We start from the raw sequence: 25,523 nt of genomic DNA on the forward strand, positions 1-25,523 counted from the left end.
ACAACCACAATGAGATATCACTACATATGATATACCTATAAGAACAGCGATTAGAGAGGATCAGTGCCAAATACTGGCAAGCATATTGAAAAACGGGATCACTCGGACATTGTCTGTGGGAATGTAACATGGTACAGACATTCTGGAAAAGTTTTGCTATCTTTTAAGAAATTAAACATGCAACTACCATATGACCAAGCAATTGTACTCCTTGGTACAGTACATTTGTACATTCGTACATTTCTCCATTTATCCCAGAGAAATGCAGATTATGTTCACATAAAAACCTGTACACAAATGTCTACAGCAGCTTTACTCATAAGGGCCAAAAACTGGAATCAATCCATATATCCTACAATGGGAGAATGGTTAAACTGTGATATATCCATATCATTAAGTACTATTCCATAATAGAGGAATAAATTATTGATAACTAGAACAATCTGGATGAATACCCAGTGAATTATGCTGAGTGAAAAAAGCCCATCCCAAAAGATGACTTATGATCCTATCTACATAACATTCTTGAAGTGACAAAAGCTTTAGAAATGGGGGAACAGATTAGTGACTGCCAATAGTTGAGGGTGAAAGGTAAGAAGTGGGTAGGGGTAGAGAAGGATACCATGAGGGATATTTGCAGTGACAAAAACGTTCTGTCTTGACCGTATCAATGTTTTGGTTGTGAGAGTGTATGACACTACAGATTTGCAAGATGACACCACTGGAGGACTGGGTAATAAAGGGTACACATGATCTCTCTTTACATGTGAATCAACAATTACCCCAAAATAAAAAGTTCAATTAGAAAAAATTAAACATACGTATGTAATCATTTCCTTCCTGATATGTGCATTTGTATCCCTCCCTACTCTAAAACTATCTTTTGTCCTATAAAAACAAGTATATATTTTATTCTAGTATTTTTTAAGATTTTCTTTTATAATCTTTGTCACCTACAATTGATTGTGGATCAAGGGGTAAACTTGGATCCATTTCACTTTTTTTCTATATTGATAGCCCATGATCTTAGCACCATTAAATAGCCCATTGCTCCCATTATCTGAAAGCTCACCTCTGTCTTATATCAAGTATCCATCATGCATGAGTTTTTTTCTAGGCTCAATTCTTTTCCCTCACCTCCAGTTATTTAACCATGTGCAAATACCAAACCGCCATAAATACTGTAATTATAGTAACTCTTGGCATTTGGTATGGCAAGTTCCTAACTTTGTCCTTCTTCTTTAGGAGCACTTTGGCTATTCTAGGCCATTTTTTCTTCCACCAAAAGCTTAAAATCAGACTGTCAGGTTTTTTGAAAAATATTTTGATTAAAATTTCATTGAATTTATAAATATATTAAGAAATTAAAAAATCTGTGATATTTATTTTAAAGTACATGGAACATGTCTCCATTTATTTATGCCTACATTATCAAAAATCTTTCAATAAGGTTTTAAAATCTTCTATAATAAGTCGGGCGCGGTGGCTCACGCCTGTAATCCCAGCACTTTGGGAGGCCGAGGCAGGCGGATCACGAGGTCAGGAGATCGAGACCATCCTGGTTAACATGGTGAAACCCTGTCTCTACTAAAAATACAAAAAATTACCCGGGCGCGGTGGCGGGCGCCTATAGTCCCAGCTACTTGGGAGGCTGAGGCAGGAGAATGGCGTGAACCCGGGAGGAGGAGCTTGCAGTGAGCTGAGATCGTGCCATTGCACTCCAGCCTGGGCAAAAGAGCGAGACTCCGCCTCAAAAAAAAAAAAAAAAATTCTTCTATAATAAAGTCTTACATAATTATAGCTACATTTATTTCCAAGAACCTACTTGTTATTGAAAATGTTTAATTACACTATCGATTTTTATTGTATACAGAAATGCAAACGACTTTTGCTACATTATCTTCATAATTCTGTGTAGATTGAGTTTTCCATGTAGACTAACGTATGGTAAGTTAGTTTCTAATTATTAAGTTTTACTCATTTTTTTAACTTCTGAATATACTAAGAAATCTGTACATTTCTTGTTTGTAATTTTAAAGACAGTGTTTTAACTACAACTTTTCCACTAATACATACAATTGTCCCTTGGTATCAAGGTACTGGTTCTATGACTCCCATGGATACCATGATCTGCAGGTGCTTACATCTCTTATATCAAATGGCACAGTATTTGCATATAACCTATGCACACCTTCATGTATGTTAAATCATCTCCAGATTACTTATAATCAATACAATGTAAGTGCTATGTAAATAGCTATATCATGTTTTTAAAATCTGTATTATTATTGTATCATTTTATATTTCTTTTTTCAAATCCACAGTTGGTTGAACCCACAGATACAGAGGGCTGACTGTTAAATCTATTGTAGTCTGTAGATACCATTCATCAAGTCAAAGAACTCCCCTTCTATTCCTAACTTGCTAAGTGTTTTATCATAAAACAGATATTCAATGTTATTTATTTTCCTGCGTCAATTTAGATAATCAAATAACTTGTCTTCCCTCATCTGTTAATGTGGTAAATTATATGAACAGATTTTCTAATGAACCGACTTTGCCCTCCTGTAACAGACTCAAGCTGGCTAAGATGTTATTACCATTTTTATACATTTGTGGCTTCAATTTGCTAATTTTTATCTTAGATTTTCTGTTCCTATGTTTATGAGTCGGATAGTAAAATCAAAGGCCATTCTTATATTCTATTTGGATACCGAGATTATAGCAGCCTCACAAAATGAGTAGGAATGTATATTTGCTATTTATTGCTGTGTAATAAACTACTCAAAAACTTAATGGTTTAAACAAACATTTTTTATCTAACAGTTTCTGTGTCAGAAACTTAGGAGTCACTGAGGTGGGTGGGTTCTGTCTAACAGTCTATCCCGAGGTTTCAGTCAGGATATCAGCAGGAGCTGCATTATCATTTCCAAGATGGATCACTCACACGGCAGGAGGCCTTACACCTCATCACAAGAGCCTCTCTGTGGGCTTCTTTACCTCATGATGTGGTGGCTGCCTTCTGCCAGAACAAACAATTCAAGAGAGTGAAAATGGAGCTGCAGTGCCTTTTATGAACTATGTTCCGAAGTCCCACACCACCATGTCTGCTTTTCTTCTGTTAGACTTGCATGATTAGGTCCAGCCCACACTCAAGGCAAAGGGAACAGGGCTCCAAAATATCAAGAGATTGTAAACATATTTTTTAACTACCACAGAGATTTCCTTCCTAAGTTCTGAGTTTGTATAAGATTAGAATTATTTGTTCCTAGAATCTTGGGTAGATTTCACTTACAAAACTATGGCGATTTGGTATTTTCTTTGTGGGCAATTTTTAAAGAACTAATTCCATTTCCTTAATGGTTAAAGGGCAATTAAGTTTTCTAATACTGAAGTAATTTAAAGTATTCTTAGAATTTATCCATTGTATTCAAGTTTTAAAATTTATTGGCATCAAGTTGCTTATAATATTCTTATTTTCACCTCTGCTGCATCCATAGTTACAACTCATTTTTATTCCTAATATTATCTGCACCTATTTTCTTGATCTGTCATTTCTGACCCTAGAACATTTAATACGAGTTTGCAAAGAAACCAAATTAGATGCTACTGACCCTATCATACTTTAATTTTCTATTTAATCAATTTCTACCTCTTACCTTCTTTAAGTTAATTCTGTTCATTTTTTATCTAAAATTCAAAGCTTAACTCATTAATTTTTAACTCTCCCCCCAAGTACAAGCCAGTTAAATCACAAATTTATAAATATCAATTAGCTACAACTACAAGTTCTGATGTGGAATCTTTTCATTATCATCGAATTTTCTACATTTTCTAATTTTTGTCATGATTTCTTCTTTCTTTTTTAAAAAAATATAGATAGGGTCTCGCTATGTTGCCCAGACTGGTCTCAAATTCCTGGGCTCAAGTGATCCTCCTGTCAGCCTACAGAGTAGCAAGAATTACTGGCACACACCACCATGCCTGGCTCTATGGATATTCTTTGGAGGTATATATATATATATATTTTTTTTTTTTTAAACTCAAAAACCTTCAATATGAAGGCAGCAGCTGGGGGAGGGGCATTTACAAGGGAAAAAATGATTGAGTTTGATGGTGACAGCAGCAAGTTGGGACTACAAACCCCAATGATTTTGTCACTGGGCCCTGACACCCCTTCTTGCCCCCTGGGACAGCCCCCCACTCCGGAGCTGGCAAGGGAGTCACACCCTCTTTGATCTGCGGGACCGCACCCATCAAGGTGAGGGGGGGCACCTGGGGAGGCCAGGAGATGATGGGAGCTTCCTTTTCCTCTGGTCACACCCAGTCCCGAGGGAAAGGCGCCCTCACCCTTGGTCTGGAGTTCCCCAAGGGGGCTGGGGGGTAATTTTCCCCCTTTGGAGGTATATTTTTAATTGCCAAGTATTTGCAGGTATTTTCCAACAATTTATTAACATAAAAATGGTTAAAACAAAAAAAATTAGAAAGAATAGTACAACCAAAAACTATATGCTTCACCTATATTGACCATTGTCAAATTTATTTTCTATATAGACACATATGTACTATAATACATTCATTTTGCTGCACTATTTTAATAGTTGTATACATTACAATGCCTGACATCTCCTAAGAATAAGAAGACAAATGTATCTACTAAGAATAAGCAAAATCTAAATAACAATTCCATTACGCCATCTAAAAACATTAACAATAATTCCACAATATACCATGCAGTCCACTTCGCATTTTCCCTAATTATCTCAAAAATGTCTAACAGAGCTTTCACCCCTAGAACCAGATCAAATCTAGGTTCATACACTGTAAGTGGCTGTTACATCTTTTTTTTTTTTTTTTCCTACAATACTCCCTTTCTGAAGAGCCCAGGACAGTTGTCTTGAGAATGTCACATACTCTGAATTTGTGTGATTGCTTTCTCTTGATGTCATAAAGGAATGCATGTACTATCCTAAAACATACACTTTCTAGACTTTATATAGACTTTATAGACTTTATATCCTTCATAATACATGGGCATCTTTTCCACTAAACGTTTTAACTTACGAGTCAGTATCCATACAACTTGAGTACTAGTTATGAAGTCTGACTACACATTAGCTGAAGTGCATGATATGTACAATTTATTTAATTATAGCTTTAATTGTACACAGTTTTAATGATATGCATAGCTGTTATTTGGTAGCAACATATTCAGGCATAAATGCTAAATAACTCATGAAATGACAGTAATCCATGTTCTTTCACTCAATCGAGCCAATCTGTCGTGTTTTACCTTTGATTTTTATTAGTTCTCCACCTGGGAGACTGGTGAAAACCCAGCGGGCATTATGTAAGGATACACAGTCAGCTCTATCTGTAAGTTTTGCATCCATGGATTCAACCAACCACAAACTGGAAACACTCAGGGGAAAAAAAAAAAAGATGATTGTGCCTGTACTGAACACACACAAACTTTTTTTGGGTCATCATTCCCTAACAATATAGTATAAAAACGATTTGCATAGCATTTACATTGTATTAGCTATTATAAGTAATTAAGAAATGATTTTTTTTTTTTTTTTTGAGATGGAGTCTCGCTCTTGTTGCCCAGGCTGGAGTGCAATGGTGCGATCTCGGCTCACTGCAACCTCTGCCTCCTGGGTTCAAGCAATCCTCCTGCCTCAGCCTCCCGCCACCATGCCCAAGTAATGTTTTGTATTTTTAGTAGAGATGGGGTTTCACCACGTTGGCCAGGGCTGGTCTTGAACTCCTGACCTCAGGTGATCCGCCCACCTTGGCCTCCCAAAGTGCTGGGATTACAGGCGTGAGCCACCACACCCAGCCTAGAAACAATTTAAAGTATATAGAAGAATGTATGTAGTTACATGCAAATATTATGTCATTTTACATAAGGAATTTGAACATCCCTGGTTTTGTTATCTATGGGGGTCCTGGAACCAATTCCCCACAGATACAGAGGGACTGCTTGCTGTATGGCATCTAGGCCTCTAGGGGTGAGGAGGCATGGCAGTAGTTATTCTATTAGGAAAAGTGGAAAGCCAACTTTAATAGCATGTGTAGTGAGCAACAAACAAGGTGATAATCACCTCCATCCAAACCAAGCAAACCAGAAAATAGTAAAACAAATAAAACAAAACTCTCTCAAATACTAATGGTATCATGTATTGAGTGCCAATACATTGTGCTTTATGTACATTGCTTGCAAAATGAGGTACAAATACAAATCTAGAAATGAAACCAGGACTGAAATCCATGTCTGTCTTATTACAAACCTACAATTCCCACTACACACCAATATCAGATAACAGAGAGATTGAATTGTACAATTAGAGAATAAATGTATATTACAACAGTGAATAAACAAATGTAAATGAGTGAAGGAATCAAATTAGATAAAAAAGTAGTGAGCAGGATGACACTGGGAGAAAAAGAGTGACAACATACAAACATTAATACCTTCTGAGGTTTATTATAAAAAGTTAAAGTGTAATAATTTCTTAATTAACTGACAAGACTACAAAATTAACTTTTACTTCTCCCTTTAGTTAAATCAGTTCTTGCTTCATATACATTGACACTCCAATCTTAGATATAAATAAATATTTAGGATTTTATGTTTTTCTGATGACTGGTACTTTTATCATCAAGATAGATCCACTTTATCACTGGCAATAATCTTTATCCTGAAGACTATTTTGTCTGGTATTAATAGAGCCACTCCAGCTTTCTAATGGTTAGTGTTTGCTTAGTACATGTTTTTTTCCATCCTTTTATATTTATTCTAAATCTTTTTTAAATTTTTATTTTAGATTCAGGGGTACATGTACAGGTCTGTTATATAGGTAAATTGCTATGTCACAGGGATTTGGTGTACAGATTATTTCGTTACCTAGGCAATAAGCATAGTACCTGATAGGTAGCTTTTTTAACCCTTACCCTCCACCCTCAAGTAGGACCTAGCGTCTGTCGTTCTCTTCTTTGTGTCCATGTGTTCTCAATGTTTAGCTCCCACTTATGAGTGAGAACATGCAGTATTTAATTTTCTCTTCCTGCATTAGCGTGCTTAGGATAATGACTTCCAGCTACATCCATGTTGCTGCAAAGGACATAATCTCATTCTTTATTATGGCTGTGTAGCATTCCATAGTGTATGTTTACCACATTTTCTTTATCCAGTCTACCATGGATTGTCATTTAGGTTGATTCCATGTCTTTGCTATTGTGAATAGTGCTGCAAATGAAAATATGTGTGTACGTGTGTCTTTAGGGTAGAATGATTTCTATTTCTTCGGGTATATACCCAATAATGGGATTGCTAGATCATATTGCTGTAAACTGGTTCTGTTTACAGTTCTTTGAGAAATCTCCAAAATGCTTTCCACAGTGGCTGAACTAAGTTATACTTCCACTAGCAGTATATAAGCATTTCCTTTTCTTGACAGCCTCACCAGCATCTTTTTGTTGTTCCCTGACCAGGAAGCACAACCTTTTTTTTTGACTTTTTAATTACAGCCATTCTGACTAGATGGTTTTGATTTGCATTTCTCTAATGATTAGTGATGTTCAGCATCTTTTCATATGCTTGTTGGCCATGTGAACGTCTTCTTTTAACAAGCATCTGTTCATATCCCACTTTTTAATGGTTATTTTATTTTTATTTTATTTATTTTATTTTGTTTTTTTTGAGACAGAGTTTTGCTCTTGTTGCCCAGGCTGAAATGCAGTGGTGTGATCTCGGCTCACTGCAACCTCTGCCTCCTGGATTCAAGCGATTCTTCTGCCTCAGCCTCCAAAGTAGCTGGGATTACAGGTGCCTGCCACCATGCCCAGCTAATTTTCTGTATTTTTAGTAGAGATGGGATTTCATCATGTTGGCCAGGCTGGTCTCGAACTCCTGATGTCAGGTGATCCACCTGCCTTGGCCTCTCAAAGTGTTGGGATTACAGCGGGAGCCACCGCACCTGGCCAAACGGGGTTTTTTTCTGCTTAAGTTCCTTACAGATTCTGGATATTAGACTTTTGTCAGATGCATAGTTTGCAAATATTTTCTCCCATTCTATAGGTTGTCTGTTTACTCTGTTGACAGTCTCTTCTGCTGTGCAGAAGTTCTTTAATTAAGTCCCATTTGTCAGTTTTTGTTGCAACTGCTTTTGGCCTCTGTCAAATCTTTCCTTTCCCAGGTCCTATGACCAGAATGTTATTTCCCAGGTCATCTTCCAGGGTTTTTATAGTTTCAGGTTTTACATGGAAGTTTTTATTCCATCTTGAGTTGATTTTTGTATATGATATAAGGAAATGGGTCCAGTTTCCATTCTCTGCATATGGCTAGCCAGTTATCCTAGCAACATTTATGGAATAGGGAGTCCTTTTCCCATTAATTGTTTTTGTAGACTTTGTCAAAGATCAGATGGTTTCAGGTGTATGGCTTTATGTCTCGACTCTCTATTCTGGTTCCATTGGTCTATTTGTTTCTGTGCCAGTACCATGCTGTTTTGGTTACTGTAGCCTTGTATTATACAATAGTTTGAAGTCAGGTTAATGTGATGCCTCCAGCTTTGTTCATTTTGCTTAGGATTGCCTTGGCTATTCAGGCTTTTTTAAGGTCCATATAAATTTTAACAGTTTTTTCTAATTCTGTGAGGAATGTCACTGGTAGTTTGATACAAATAGCACTGAATCTGTAAAATGCCTTGGGCAGTATGGTCATTTAAAAAACATTAATTCTTCCTATACATGAGCATGGAATGTGTTTTTCCATTTGTGTCACCTATGATTTCGTTCAGGAGTGTTCTGTAATTCTTGTACAGATCTTTCACTTCCCTAGTAAGCTGTATTCTTAGGTTATATTTATTCCAAATCTTTATATTTAGATATAATATACACTTTAAAGTATATCTCTTGTAGACAGTATATAGTTGGAGCTTGCTCTTTTATCTAGTCTGAAAATCTCTGCCTCATAACCATAATGTTTAACCCATTTAAAGTAATTATTAATGATTAAGTTAATGGTCTTGCTTTTTAATCATTCTGTTCTTTGTTCCACTGTTCCTCATTTCCTGTCTTCTTTATTATTCATCCGATATTTTTTAGTATTCCATTTTATCACCTCTATTGGCTTTTTACCTGTACCACTTTGACAATTGCTCTAGGGATTACAATATATATCCTTAATCTATCACAGTCTACCTTCACTTAATATTGTAAGTTCATCATCTTACAACAGTGCAATTCAATCTGTCTTACTACTGTTCTCTGTGCTGTTTCACGATCTTTTACTTCTACATGATATAAACATCGTTAACATTTTTGCATTAAACAAAAAACTGTCTTTCACAGAAAATAAGTACTTTAAAAAAGTCATTTATATTCTCCTATAGAGAGATCAATTCTGGTTCTCTTCACCCCTTCATTTGATCTGAGTTTCTGACTGGCATCAGTTTCCTTGAGACTGAAGGACTTATTTTAGCATTATTTACAGTGCAAGTCTGATGGTGATGAATTCTTTTAGCTTTTGCTCATCTCAAAATGTCTATTTTGTTTACATTTCAGAAATATATTTTTGTTTGAATTTCCAGATTGACAACTTTTTCTTTCAGCACTTAAAAGGTTCCATTGTCTTCTAGCCTCCATTATTTCTGATGAGAAGTCGGTCTTCGTTGCTGTTTGCTGTTGTTTCCCTATGTATATCATGTATCTTCCCCATTCCTGCCCCTCTAGCTGTCTTTAAGATGTTCTTTTTATTTTTAGTTTTAAGTAATTGTACTTGTTGTGCTACTATGATTTCTTTTGTGATTACTGTGATTGGTGTTTGCTGACCTCCACTGGTATGTGGTTTTTCTTCAAATTTATAAATCTTTCAATAATCATATCTTCAAATTATTTTTCTGCTCCAGTGTCTATTCTTCTGGGACTCCAATTACACATATATTAGCCCACAAGTCACAGAGGCTTGTTCATTTCTTTTTCCTCTCCTTTTTCTCTCTGTGGTTAACTTCAGTGAAGTTTTCTTTTGTAATTTCCAATCTGTCATTTAGCATATTCAGTGAATTTTTCATTTCAGATATTAAATTTTTTGTTCTAGGTTTTCCATCTGATTCTTATTTAGAGCTCTACTTTGGCTGATATTCTCTATCTGTGCAAAATAGTGTCCATCTTTTCCTTTAAATCTTTGAGAATATTTACCAGAGACAATATAAAATAGTTGGCTGCTAATTCCATGTCTCTGTCATCTCTGGGTCTATTTCTATTTTTTTCCCTATAGTTCCCTGCTTCTTCATTTGTTTAGTAATTTTTTATACAGCTGGTCATTGTGGGTACTATGTTGTGGAACATTTGGAATTCTTTTAAAGTATGTTTTGTTTTTGCATGAAGTTATTTACTGGCAGTTTAACCTAGTATTTTTAAAGGTTAGCTTTATGCTTTGCTAGAATTGATCTAAAATAATTCTTACTCTATGGGTAAAGTAGCCCTAGTCTTTATGCTATAGACATCCTGAAGTCTTAATTAATGCCGAAGGTGCTGAGCGAGAACTCTCGAATTTGGCTGTTTGAAATTATGTCTTTCAGCACTGTGTCATCTCCAGAACCTCCTTTTGACTTCAGGCCCCAACAGTTGTTCTTAGAAGAGACTGGCCCTGCACACGTGGAGTTCGGCATTCAGTTAAAGATTCAGAATGATCCTCATAAAGGTTTCTGAAGCTTCTCTAAGCAGCTCTCTTCCTTCCAGTGGAAGCCTTACAAATCCAACTGCTTCAGCAGCCATGCACTCCAATCACTGTTTCCTTTATCCTACTAAACCTCTAGTCTCTATTTGGGCATTATTTCTCTCAGCTACAGTTTGGATAGCCAGGGTGAGCTTACCTATTGGATTTCCCTTCTCCTAAGGATCATAGCCCTATGGTTGGCTATCTAATGCCAAATAAAACCCAGTTGCTTCATGTCTTTTATCTACTTTTACAGCTGATCATGGAGGGAGGGTAAGTTTAACACCCATTACCCCATTAAGGCTTGTCCTGGAAGTTAAAATGTATCAAAATTAATTTTTATATACTTTTAAAGTTTAATACATACTCATTAAGAAAACTGAAAAAATGAACAATTTTTCAAGTAATTAAAAAACCAAGCCCTACAAAGAACATCTGTTTACTTAGGGTATATTTTCTTCTACTTATATATTTGTAACATACATATATAAAATCTTTTTTAAAATTAGGATAAAACTATTTTTTTTTCCATTTAGCATTGCATGGTGGGCATTTTCTCAAGACATTATACATAAACAACAGAATCTTTTTACAGCTATACAGTAAAATCCTGGCATAATTTAAAAATAATAAGCAGTCTTTTTTTTTTGTTGAACATTTAGGTTCCACCACTATAAATAAATGCTTTGTCTTCAGATACTCACATGGCTCACTCCATAATTCCGGTCTTTATTCAAATGTTACCTTGCTGGTGATCTTCTGATCAACCAACCTATTTAAAACTTTAATCCTCTTCCTGACATACATACTCCCTATTCTCCTCCTTTTCTTCAGAGAATTTACTATCATATCACAGAACACATATATTTTTACTTATTGTTTGTTATGTCTCCCTATACTACAATATAAACTTTATAAAAGCAAGTGTTTTTGACTATTTTGTTTACTGCTATAGCTCTAGAGTTCTAAAAGAGTATCTGCCTGATCATTAGTCCTTAATTAACATTTGCTGAATGATTATATGAATATTAAGAAAAAATATACATCATTTAGACTACACCAGAATAACTATGTAAAGAAAAAAAATAAATCAAAAGAAAAATGTAGATGTCATGTAGATGATGAAAACATTATTTTATGCTTTAAATTTTTTTCTGTAATGAGTATGCTTTTGCTGTGTGTGTGTGTGTGTGTGTGTGTGTGTGTGTGTGTGTGTGTCCATAGGTTTTGAGAAAGGGATCACTCTATCACCCGGGCTGGAGTGCAGTGGCATGTTCATGGTTCACTGCAGCCTCAACCTCCCAGTTTCGGGTGATCCTCCCACCTCAGCCTCCTGAGTAGCTAGGACTACAGGCATACACCACCACACCTGGCTAGTTTTTTTGTTTGTTTCTTTTGTTTCGGTAGAGACAAGATTTCATCATGTTGCTCAGGCTGTTCATGAACTCATGGACTCAAGCAATCTGCCTACCTCAGCCTCCCAAAGTGCTGGGATTACGGGTGTGAGCCACCACACCTGGTCTGCTTTTAATATGTAAAAAATAAATGTCCTTTTAAAAAATAAAATACAGTGTGTTAAGATTACACATCACACAAGAAGATATGTGTTATGGGTAAAAATGGATTAAAATACCTTTCTCACTAGTGATTTAAACTGTGACAAGTTATTATTTAAATCAAGTTAAGACCATAAATATTTGTAACACAGCACTGTGGTAGATAAAAAGATGAACAAGATACAATTGTTGCCCATCAGGGGCTCAACATCTAGTGGAAGAGAAAGGCATACATGGTTTAAAAATGTGGTACATGCAAACTATGATAAATGCCATAATGGAAGTACAAGATTAAATGGGGGAAAAAAACAAAACAAAACAAAACAGTCAAAAGTATAAAGTAAACTGAGGTAGCATTTATCATGGTCTTGAAAGATGTTTTTCTATATGCAGAGGGAAAAGGGAAGCATTACTGTTAAAGGGTACAACCAAAGCTAAAGAAAGAGATGGAAAACTGTAAGACACATTTTTAAGAGAACAACAAGTACTCCAAGTTCCTCCATAACTATCAGGCATGGGTCTCAAAGCAAGGATAACCTTCAGGGATAGGCAAATAACATAAATGTGTGATGCAGCTGGACCTAATATAAATAAGATGTGGTGGGCCACGTAGTAAAATGGAACAAGCTGAAGGCATTCACATTAAAATTTTTGTAAAATGAACTGTGCCAGTCCTGGTAAGGGAACTGTGTGTAAGGGAAAGGAGGATAGAGAAGATAAGCTGAAAACTCAAGTTGGAAAGAAATTATGAAGTATTTTAATTCTGCAAGCAAGCAATTTTAAAGTAAGTATTTTTAATGTAAACTGTTCATCTCAGAAAGGCTAACAAACACATTAAAAAGAAGAAAATAAATATTTTGAAAACCGTATCATCACTCCCAACATTACCAAAGAGCAACATTTTTTGGTGTATTTTTCTTCCACTCTCTTTTGCCAAGATTAGGATTTTGTGTGTGTGTGTATGTGTGTGTAGTTCTCTGTGTAAAACTGTATAAGTATACGGCATTTTTTAACCCCACTAATATTTTAACAAAAGAATTTACTAATGTAGTTACATGAACTCATTAAACATTTTAATGACTACATAACCATTCACATTTTCCTCTGTCCTATCTTTTAATAGGGATTTGGTATAAGTGAAAAAAACACCTAAGTTTTTTTGGGAGTTTTCATTTTAAGTAGTAACTTCTATTTTTACTTGTTTGTTCTGAGATGTCTTCTTCTACTTAATAGAGAAAATTTTTCATTCTCTCAGAAGTTCATTTCTATTTTGTCCTACTTTTTGAAAATCATGCCACTGTTGTTTTCATTTAACTATGTATTCATCTGGAATTCTGTTGATGACTGTTAGGGGTTGAGGCTAATTTATTCTCTCTCTCTGCCTGTTTAAACAGCTAACCAACTGCACTAATACCATTTCTTAAATAATCCTCCTGCTAATTTGCTGATGCCTCCTTTATCACTGATTTGTATTAGTATTATAACAAAAATACTACTTAAGATTCTGAATAAAAAAAGAATAAGAATGGCAGTAACAAACAAGATTTCACAATTAGATATTACTGAATGTAACATTTTTACATTTGGAACTCAAGGGATGAACAACTGTAGTCCAAAAAAGCCAAAATATGCAGGTCTAAAATATAATTGTTTTGTTTTTTAATCTGCCACAATTACTCCAGAGCCCATTTCTCTCTTTTAAGTCATAGCAAAGATTAACACATGTAACCTCAGCTATATAAACAAGTAACAAACACTGTACAACTGACATCCCAAAACAACTTCTTATAAAACTGGATTTCTCTTGCTGGGTTTCAGTTACAGTCCCTCATGGGTCATTGCCTTCATTACGGAGAGCCCTGTCTGAGCTACCTCTCCATTGTTTATACTGCACTGCCAGTGCTGGAATATGCACTCCAACTTACTTAAAAACTAATTTTAAACAATTATAGACATTTTATTCTATTATTTAAAGCAAGACATAAATCGTACTTCTCTCCAAATAGGCTGAAAATGTAGGTAATTCACAACATTTCACATCTCACTTTAGAAGTCAGGAATCCCAATCACATCTCACTTTAGAAGTTAGGAACCCCAAAATGTCTTTCTAGCTTAATTCCTCTCTGCCTTCAACAGGTGCCTGCAACAAGTTGAAATTTGGTATCTTTATATCTAGAGACTACAAGCAAGTAAACAATCTAGCATAACCATTTCCTTCTATAAACCTGCTTGCTGACTCACATCTTCTCTGCAGGACATTATTAAATGATTTTGTAATAATATTTTTATATCAAAGGCTAATCATATATTTTCTTAAACAACCTAATTAAACTTTGAAACAACCTAATAAAAAGCTGTTAACTTCTCAGATTCTAAATGTAAGAAAAGCAGACATAACATTTTTATAAATTATATGAATAACTATTTTCATTTATGATGGGAGAGGAAGTGGAAGGCAGAGAAAAAAGATAAAACAAGGACGGGAAAAGGGTAAAACAAGAAAACAAAAAGGGGATGGAGAAAAATTCAAGGAGCAACAAAAGACAGGGAGACAAAGTAGGAGGTTCTGAATTTTCCACTACAAACACTCTGTACTACAGAAGTGTTGAGGAAATACTTCCTTTCACAATTTATTGGCTATTATCTTGTGTCTTTATTATTTATTTTATTATTATTATTATTATTATTATACGTTAGGTTTTATGGTACATGTGCGCAATGTGAGGTAAGTTACATATGTATACATGTGCCATGCTAGTGCGCTGCACCCACCAACTCGTCATCTAGCATTAGGTATATCTCTCAATGCTATCCCTCCCTCCTCCCCCCACCCCACAACAGTCCCCAGAGTGTGATGTTCCCCTTCCTGTGTCCATGTGTTCTCATTGTTCAATTCCCACCTATGAGTGAGAATATGCGGTGTTTGGTTTTTTGTTCTTGCGATAGTTTACTGAGAATGATGATTTCCAATTTCATCCATGTCCCTACAAAGGACATGAACTCATCATTTTTTATGGCTGCATAGTATTCCATGGTGTATATGTGCCACATTTTCTTAATCCAGTCTATCATTGTTGGACATTTGCGTTGGTTCCAAGTCTTTGCTATTGTGAATAATGCGGCAATAAACATACGTGTGCACGTGTCTTTATAGCAGCATGATTTATAGTCCTTTGGGTATATACCCAGTAATGGGATGGCTGGGTCGAATGGAATTTCTAGTTCTAGATCCCTGAGGAATCGCCACACTGACTTCCACAAGGGTTGAACTAGTTTACAATCCCACCAACAGTGTAAAAGTGTTCCTATTTCTCCACATCCTCTCCAGCACCTGTTGTTTCCTGACTTTTTAATGATTGCCATTCTAACTGGGGTGAGATGGTATCTCATTGTGGTTTTGATTTGCATTTCTCTGATGGCCAGTGATGGTGAGCATTTTTTCATGTGTTTTTTTGGCTGCATAAATGTCTTCTTTTGAGAAGTGTCTGTTCATGTCCTTCGCCCACTTTTTGATGGGGTTGTTTGTTTTTTTCTTGTAAATTTGTTTGAGTTCATTGTAGATTCTGGATATTAGCCCTTTGGCAGATGAGTAGGTTGAGAAAATTTTCTCCCATTTTGTAGGTTGCCTGTTCACTCTGATGGTAGTTTCTTTTGCTGTGCAGAAACTCTTGAGTTTAATTAGATCCCATTTGTCAATTTTGGCTTTTGTTGCCATTGCTTTTGGTGTTTTAGACATGAAGTCCTTGCCCATGCCTATGTCCTGAATGGTAATGCCTAGGTTTTCTTCTAGGGTTTTTATGGTTTCAGGTCTAACATTTAAGTCTTTAATCCATCTTGAATTGATTTTTGTATAAGGTGTAAGGAACGGATCCAGTTTCAGTTTTCTACATATGGCTAGCCAGTTTTCCCAGCACCATTTATTAAATAGGGAATCCTTTCCCCATTTCTTGTTTTTGTCAGGTTTGTCAAAGATCAGATACTTGTAGATATGTGGCATTATTTCTGACGGCTCTGTTCTGTTCCATTGATCTATATCTCTGTTTTGGTACCAGTACCATGCTGTTTTGGTTACTGTAGCCTTGTAGTATAGTTTGAAGTCAGGTAGTGTGATGCCTCCAGCTTTGTTCTTCTGGCTTAGGATTGACTTGGCGATGCGGGCTCTTTTTTGGTTCCATATGAACTTTAAAGTAGTTTTTTCCAATTCTGTGAAGAAAGTCATTGGTAGCTTGATGGGGATGGCATTGAATCTGTAAATTACCTTGGGAAGGATGGCCATTTTCATGATATTGATTCTTCCTACCCATGAGCATGGAATGTTCTTCCATTTGTTTGTATCCTCTTTTATTTCCTTGAGCAGTGGTTTGTAGTTCTCCTTGGAGCCCACCACAGCTCAAGGAGGCCTGCCTGCCTCTGTAGGCTCCACTTCTGGGGGCAGGGCACAGACAAACAAAAAGACAGCAGTAACCTCTGCAGACTTAAATGTCCCTGTCTGACAGCTGTGAGGAGAGCAGTGGTTCTCCCAGCACACAGCTGGAGATCTGAGAACGGGCAGACTGCCTCCTCAAGTGGGTCCCTGACCCCTGACCCCCGAGCAGCCTAACTGGGAGGCACCCCTCAGCAGGGGCAGACTGACACCTCACACGGCCGGCCAGGTACTCCAACAGACCTGCAGCTGAGGGTTCTGTCTGTTAGAAGGAAAACTAACAGAAAGGACATCCACACCAAAAACCCATCTGTACATCACCATCATCAAAGACCAAAAGTAGATAAAACCACAAAGATGGGGAAAAAACAGAGCAGAAAAACTGGAAACCCTAAAAACCAGAGTACCTCTCCTCCTCCAAAGGAACGCAGTTCCTCACCAGCAACAGAACAAAGCTGGACGGAGAATGACTTTGACGAGCTGAGAGAAGAAGGCTTCAGACGATCAAATTACTCCGAGCTACGGGAGGATATTCAAACCAAAGGCAAAGAAGTTGAAAACTTTGAAAAAAATATAGAAGAATGTATAACTAGAATAACCAATACAGAGAAGTACTTAAAGGAGCTGATGGAGCTGAAAACCAAGGCTCGAGAACTACGTCAAGAATGCAGAAGCCTCAGGAGCCGATGTGATCAAATGGAAGAAAGGGTATCAGCCCTGGAAGATGAAATGAATGAAATGAAGCGAGAAGGGAAGTTTAGAGAAAAAAGAATAAAAAGAAACGAGCAAAGCCTCCAAGAAATGTGGGACTATGTGAAAAGACCAATTCTACGTCTGATTGGTGTACCTGAAAGTGACGGGGAGAATGGAAACAAGTTGGAAAACACTCTGCAGGATATTATCCAGGAGAACTTCCCCAATCTAGCAAGGCAGGCCAACATTCAGATTCAGGAAATACAGAGAACACCACAAAGATACTCCTCGAGAAGAGCAACTCCAAGACACATAATTGTCAGATTCACCAAAGTTGAAATGAAGGAAAAAATGTTAAGGGCAGCCAGAGAGAAAGGTCGGGTTACCATCAAAGGGAAGCCCATCAGACTAACAGCGGATCTCTCGGCAGAAACCCTACAAGCCAGAAGAGAGTGGGGGCCAATATTCAACATTCTTAAAGAAAAGAATTTTCAACCCAGAATTTCATATCCTGCCAAACTAAGCTTCATAAGTGAAGGAGAAATAAAATCCTTTACAGACAAGCAAATGCTGAGAGATTTTGTCACCACCAGGCCTGCCCTAAAAGAGCTCCTGAAGGAAGCGCTAAACATGGAAAGGCACAACCGGTACCAGCCACTGCAAAATCATACCGAAATGTAAAGACCATCGAGACTAGGAAGAGACTGCATCAACTAACGAGCAAAATATCCAGCTAACATCATAATGACAGGATCAAATTCACACATAACAATATTAACTTTAAATGTAAATGGACTAAATCCTCCAATTAAAAGACATAGACTGGCAAATTGGATAGAGTCAAGACCCATCAGTGTGCTGTATTCAGGAAACCCATCTCACGTGCAGAGACACACATAGGCTCAAAATAAAAGGATGGAGGAAGATCTACCAAGCAAATGGAAAACAAAAAAAGGCAGGGGTTGCAATCCTAGTCTCTGATAAAACAGACTTTAAACCAACAAAGATCAAAAGAGACAAAGAAGGCCATTACATAATGGTAAAGGGATTAATTCGACAAGAAGAGCTAACTATCCTAAATATATATGCACCCAATACAGGAGCACCCAGATTCATAAAGCAAGACCTGAGTGACCTACAAAGAGACTTAGACTCCCACACATTAATAATGGGAGACTTTAACACCCCACTGTCAACATTAGACAGATCAACGAGACAGAAAGTCAACAAGGATACCCAGGAATTGAACTCAGCTCTGCACCAAGTGGACCTAATAGACATCTACAGAACTCTCCACCCCAAATCAACAGAATATACATTTTTTACAGCACCACACCACACCTATTCCAAGATTGACCATATACTTGGAAGTAAAGCTCTCCTCAATAAATGTAAAAGAACAGAAATTGTAACAAACTGTCTCTCAGATCACAGTGCAATCAAGCTAGAACTCAGGATTAAGAATCTCACTCAAAACCACTCAACTACGTGGAAACTGAACAACCTGCTCCTGAATGACTACTGGGTACATAACGAAATGAAGGCAGAAATAAAGATGTTCTTTGAAACCAACGAGAACCAAGACACAACATACCAGAATCTCTGGGATGCATTCAAAGCAGTGTGTAGAGGGAAATTTAGAGCACTAAATGCCCACAAGAGAAAGCAGGAAAGATCCAAAATTGACACCCTAACAACACAATTAAAAGAACTAGAAAAGCAAGAGCAAACACATTCAAAAGCTAGCAGAAGGCAAGAAATAACTAAAATCAGAGCAGAACTGAAGGAAATAGAGACACAAAAAACCCTTCAAAAAATAAATGAATCCAGGAGCTGGTTTTTTGAAAGGATCAACAAAATTGATAGACCGCTAGCAAGATTAATAAAGAAAAAAAGAGAGAAGAATCAAATAGATGCAATAAAAAATGGTAAAGGGGATATCACCACCAATCCCACAGAAATACAAACTACCATCAGAGAATATTACAAACACCTCTATGCAAATAAACTAGAAAATCTAGAAGAAATGGATAAATTCCTCAACACATACACCCTCCCAAGACTAAACCAGGAAGAAGTTGAATCTCTGAATAGACCAATAACAGGAGCTGAAATTGTGGCAATAATCAATAGCTTACCAACCAAGAAAAGTCCAGGACCAGATGGGTTCACAGCCGAATTCTACCAGAGGTACAAGGATGAGCTGGTACCATTCCTTCTGAAACTATTCCAATCAATAGAAAAAGAGGGAATCCTCCCTAACTCATTTTATGAGGCCAGCATCATCCTGATACCAAAGCCTGGCAGAGACACAACAAAAAAAGAGAATTTTAGACCAATATTCTTGATGAACATTGATGCAAAAATCCTCAATAAAATACTGGCAAACAGAATCCAGCAGCACATCAAAAAGCTTATCCACCATGATCAAGTGGGCTTCATCCCTGGGATGCAAGGCTGGTTCAATATACGCAAATCAATAAATGTAATCCAGCATATAAACAGAACCAAAGACAAAAACCACATGATTATCTCAATAGATGCAGAAAAGGCCTTTGACAAAATTCAACAACCCTTCATGCTAAAAACTCTCAATAAATTAGGAATTGATGGGATGTATCTCAAAATAATAAGAGCTATTTATGACAAACCCACAGCCAATATCATACTGAATGGGCAAAAACTGGAAGCATTCCCTTTGAAAACTGGCACAAGACAGGGATGCCCTCTCTCACCACTTCTATCTTGTGTCTTTAGACTAGATAAAAATGTAATCCATATTTATTAAATACAAGCTTTAAAGTAGATGTAATAATACACCAATGCAGATATTCTGGGGACACCTACAGAGTCTACCTATCATAGTGACTACCAGGAAAGGTGGGGAATTCATGATTAACTAAAAGAGTAAAAGGAAATACAAATGTAGGTATTCAACAGGAATACACTAGTTACCCAGAGGGAAGTCACCTAAAGAAGGATTAAAAGCAAGAAATACCTTTGAAAAGAGTGACAAACAGATACAGTATACCCTGAGGGAAATTAGTTCAGGGAGACTGTTAAGTAAGAAACTCTGATCATTATTTTCAGGAAGCCAAAGACTGGGCACTTAATTTCAGAGGCAGAGCTGGAGGAAAAAGAACAAAGTGATAAAAGGAGCTGAGAAAGAAAACCCAGGCTTAAATGGGCTAGAAGCAAAGATGGAATAAAAAAGTAATACAGAGAGAAAATTGTAAACACTTAAGCATTGTTAAGACCTGCTATTTAATAAAAGTGGGACCCTGATGTAAATTACCCACTACTTTTCAAGTTTGTACCCAATGATTTCCTTATTACCATGAACATAACGAAAGCTATAAATAGCTGAAACCCTTTACTGAGGAAGGGCATCAATAGTAAACTGTAGCCCCAAAGAAAGGTAGCACCCAAAACTAGGATGGGAGTGGCAGTGGCCAACCATCAAAGAACAAAAGGGAGCTTGCTTTCTATTTGGAGGGTCCTCAAATCTATTTAATACAGGAAAAATTCTTTGGTATGTAAATTATCTCAATCAAGCTATTTTTAAAAAAATCAGAAGCCACATAAGAAGTGCTCAATAATTACTTGTAAAATTAATTCTAAGTAGAAGAAATTAAGTGGTTTATACATAACACTGGCACCAAATATGGCCATTTCCTCTTCACCTCTGTAATTTAAGCACTTTGCCACTGGCTTATAGTATTTTGAAAAGGTTCTCAACTTCAGTGTTACAACACATTCATTAAATATATTACAAGTAATTGGTTACTGTAAAGGATAAACTTGTAGACAACATACAGTTGAGTCTTGTTTTTTTACCACTCTGACAGTCTTTTAATTGGTGTTATTTAAAACATCCACACTTGAAATGATTACTGATATAACTGAATTGATATGGACCATATCTTTAACTTTTTACTATTCATTGCCCATGTTGTTTCCATTTATCTTTTGTCTTCCATTCTGAATTCGAGCATTTTATATGATTCCATATTCTCAAGTCTCTTAGCAACCAATTACACTTCCTTTATTAACAAATTTTTTTTTATTGGTTGCTCTAGAGTTTGCAATACACATTTATGACTCATCCAAGTCCACTTTCAAATAACACTATACTGCTTCACGGTTAGTGCAAGTACCTTAGATTATTCTCAATTCCTTCATCCCAGCAGTGAATGACACTGTTGTTATTCATTTCGCTTATGCATGAGCTATACTCAATGAATACACCGTTATTATTTTGAACTGCCATCTATTAGATCAAGTAAATATAAGAAAAATAAAAGGTGTTATTTTATTTTCATTTATTTCTTCTCCCTCTTCCTATATATAGATCTGAATTGCTGAACTTTATCATTTTCCTTCTCTCTGAAGACCTTCTCACATTTTGTGCAAGGCAGGTCTACCAGTGACAAATTCCAAGTTTTGTTTCTCTGAGAAAGTCATTATTTCTCTTTCACTTTTGAAGAATAATTTTGCTGGATACAAAATTCTAGGTTGGCAGTTTTACTTTCTTTTTCTTCAATACCAATATTTCGCTGCACTTTCTTCTTGCTTGCATGCTTTCTCAGTTCAAATATGATATAATTCTTATCTTTATTCCTCTGTAGGTACAGTGGTTGTTTTCCCTCTGGCTTCTTTCAAGATTTTCTCTAATTTTCTACAGGTTGAGTATAATATGCCTAGGCATTTTTTTTTTGGTATTTACCATGCTTGGTGTCCTCTGAGCTTCCTGGATTTGGTGTTTGTCATTAATTCTGGGAAATCCTCAAGTTATTATTACTTCAAATATTTCTTCTGTTCCTTTCTTCCACTTCTGATATTCCCATTATGCTTATGTTACACCTTTTGTAATTAAACTATGGAATTGAACTATGGAATTATGTAATTGAACTATATAAATGAACTATGGAACTATGTTCCATCTTTTTCATTCAACTGAAGAAGCAAACCGACCATCAGAACCAGACTCAGATATGACAGATTTTGGAATTATCAGACTGGGAACTTAAAAAAACTATGATTAAGACACTAAGTGCTCTAAAGAAAAAAGAAGATAATGACGACTAAATACTATGTGTTTAATTTTTTTCATCAGTTCATTTAATACACAATTACTGAGACTAAAGATTTTAGTATAGAGGAAAAGTGTACACTTACAATACTTTAACCTTTTAAAATGAGGCTGTAGCAGAATTATATCCAAAAACATTAAAATTATGGAATTATGAATTCCACCTTGGGGGACTTAAGAATGACTAAAAATACAGTAGTCCCCCCTCATTCTCAAGGGATATCTTCCAGTACCCCCAGTGGATGCCTGAAACCACAGATGGTACAGAACCCTATATATACTATGGTTTTTCCTGTACATACCTATAATAAAGCTTAATTTATAAATTAGGCATAGTAAGAGATAAACAATAACTAATGATTAATTATAATAACATAGAATAAATAGTAAAATAAGTAATTATAATACATAGTAAAATAAGGGTTACTTGAACATAGCACTACCATACCCCTAACTGTGATGACTATCAAGTGACTAAAGGACAGGATGGAGCAGAATGGCACAAGATTTCATCACACTACTCAGACTAGGGAGCAATTTAAAACTCACAAATTTTTTTTCTGGTATTTTCCATTTAATATTTTTGGTCTGTGGTTGACTGCAAGTAACTGAAACTTCAGAAAGTGAAACTGCAGATAATGGGGGACTACCATACTATAACTTTGCAACATGAGACTTTGGCCTAATTGTTGTTGTTGTTTTGTTTTTTTGAGTTGGAGTCTCACTCTGTTGCCCAGGTTGGAGTGCAGTGGCGGGATCTCGGCTCACTGCAAGCTCCGCCTCCCAGGTTCACGCCATTCTCCTGCCTCAGCCTCCCGAGTTGCTGGGACTACAGGTGCTCGCCACCATGCCTGGTTAATTTTTTGTATTTTTAGTAGAGACAGGGTTTCACCGTGTTAGCCAGGATGGTCTTGATCTCCTAACCTCGTGATCCGCCCACCTTGGCCTCCCAAAGTGCTTATTTTGTTTGTAAGAAGATGACTCCTCTAATCCAGTAGTTTCTCAAACTTCGGTTTCAGTTAGAGAATGAGAATCTCCCGGAAGACTCGTTAAAACAAACACTGCTAACCATAGCCCAAGAGTTTCTGTTACAGTAATTCTGGGTTGGGGGAGCCCCCAAATTTAAATTTCTAACAAGTTCCCAGGTGGTGCTAATAGGGTCATAATTTAAGAACCACTGCTGTAACCAAGTAGCACAATATAAAATACAATTTTAAAGCTGAAAGGGTCTTTAAAAGCAAGATCTTTGGACCCCTGCCCCCCACCCAAAAAGGAAGGAAGGAAAGAAAGCTCTACATCAGTAGCTGGGGTAGCCACTTGCATGAATTTGAAACACTTCAGGCCCTCACAGTTGTTTTCCTATTTTAGTCCTATTCCTTCCATACTTCCCAAATAAATCTACCTCCTTCCTTATCTGCCCTCACCGACAGTTTTCCTTTGCCACCTACAGGCTTTGGCCATAACTCAAACAAGTTACCTTAGCCTTGGGTCTTGTCTCCTAAAAAAAATTAGCTCAAACCCTCTGCTAGGACCAAACTTAAAGAAGCCATCTCCAATTCAATGTTAAGGGGTCTTTAAAATTCCAAGTTTATCTCTTGGGAACTAGGCTGGAATACAAAATAACTAATCAGTCCATAAAACCCTAACTACTGTTGTATACTCAGTCACAAAAGGTTGCTGAACCATGTAGTAGTCATCGGCTCAGTGGTTTTTAGATGAAGGACACAATGGCTTTCATTTGGAACACACATTATTAAATCTAGGTATATAATGAAAGATATGGGACTGGGAAAACAAACTCTCAACAAATGATTACTTCAGTTTCACAAATGTAATTTTTAAAAGTATCAACTGCTGTAAGTCCTTTATTCTGTAAAATGTACCATCAGTTTAATATCTTGGGAGAAAATTACCACATTATGTTATCAAATACAGAAACAATATGTAGAAAAAAATAAAAGTGCCTCTAAGAATGCAGTAAACAAAAAAAGATACTCACTAGTACCTACCACTAGGTGAAAAATAAAAAGACGCAAAATTGTTGTCCCCATCTTCAAATAGCTTATTAGAACAGCACTGGAAAAAAAATAAGAGTGATTAAGTGATAAATTGTACAGAACTCACTACACACTATGAAGTCAAGAAAAGGTCAATGTGTACTACAGTAGCTAATGAATGTTTCGGAGTACTTGAGCTATGGCTTCAAAAATGGTTAAGATGTAATTAAATGGCTGGCACAGTGGCTCACGCCTGCAATCCCAGTACTTTGGGAGGCCAAGGTGGGCAGATCACGAGGTCAGGAGATCGAGACCATCCTGGCTAACATGGTGAAACCCCAACTCTACTAAAAATACAAAAACTAAATTAGCCAGGCATGGTGGCAGGTGCCTGTAGTCCCAGCTACTCGGGAGGCTGAGGTGGGAGAGGTGGCGCTTGCAGTGAGCCGAGATCATGCCACTGCACTCCAGCCTGGGTGACAGTGCAAGACTCTGTCTCAAAAAAAAAAAAAAAAAAAAAAGATGTAATTAAATCGGGTTTGGAGACAAGGAAATGGTGTAAAACAGAAAAGATATAAAGCAGGAATGAAAGTAGGATCACAGAATATAAGGCAAACAGTGAGATGCCTGAGGGACTGAAGTGGATGTTGAATGCTGGTGAATAGCAAGAAGGCTTATTTTGACTGCAATATACAGCATAGTGCAGTGGGGGAAAAGGACAAGGGCACAGAACAGCTATGTTGCTGCTGTAATAATCCAGGAATGACATGGTGAAATACTGAATTATGGTCTTGGCAGTCGTATTAGTCTGTTTTCATGCTGCTGTTAAAGACATACCTGAGACTGGGTAATTTATAAAGAAAAAGAGGTTTAATGGACTCACAGTTCCACATGGCTGGGGAGGCTTTACAATCATGGCAAAAGGCTCATCTTACATGGTGGCAGACAAGAGAAGATGAGAGTCAAGTGAAAGGGGTTTCTCCTTATAAAACCATTAGATCTCATGAGACTTATTCACTACCACGAGAACAGTATGGGG

At 36.7% G+C, this 25,523-nt stretch overlaps 2 protein-coding genes across 4 annotated transcripts in view; both read right to left on the minus strand.

Moving 5' to 3' along the window:
* Positions 1–25,523, minus strand: part of NEDD4 (NEDD4 E3 ubiquitin protein ligase) — a 613,929-nt gene that overhangs the window by 375,482 nt on the left and 212,924 nt on the right. The gene's annotated exons all lie outside the window — the stretch shown is intronic.
* RFX7 (regulatory factor X7) overlaps positions 1–25,523 on the minus strand; it is a 161,321-nt gene that overhangs the window by 117,642 nt on the left and 18,156 nt on the right. The gene's annotated exons all lie outside the window — the stretch shown is intronic.

The sequence above is a fragment of the Pongo pygmaeus genome, chromosome 16 (genome assembly GCF_028885625.2).
Source record: "Pongo pygmaeus isolate AG05252 chromosome 16, NHGRI_mPonPyg2-v2.0_pri, whole genome shotgun sequence".
Lineage (NCBI taxonomy): Eukaryota > Metazoa > Chordata > Mammalia > Primates > Hominidae > Pongo > Pongo pygmaeus.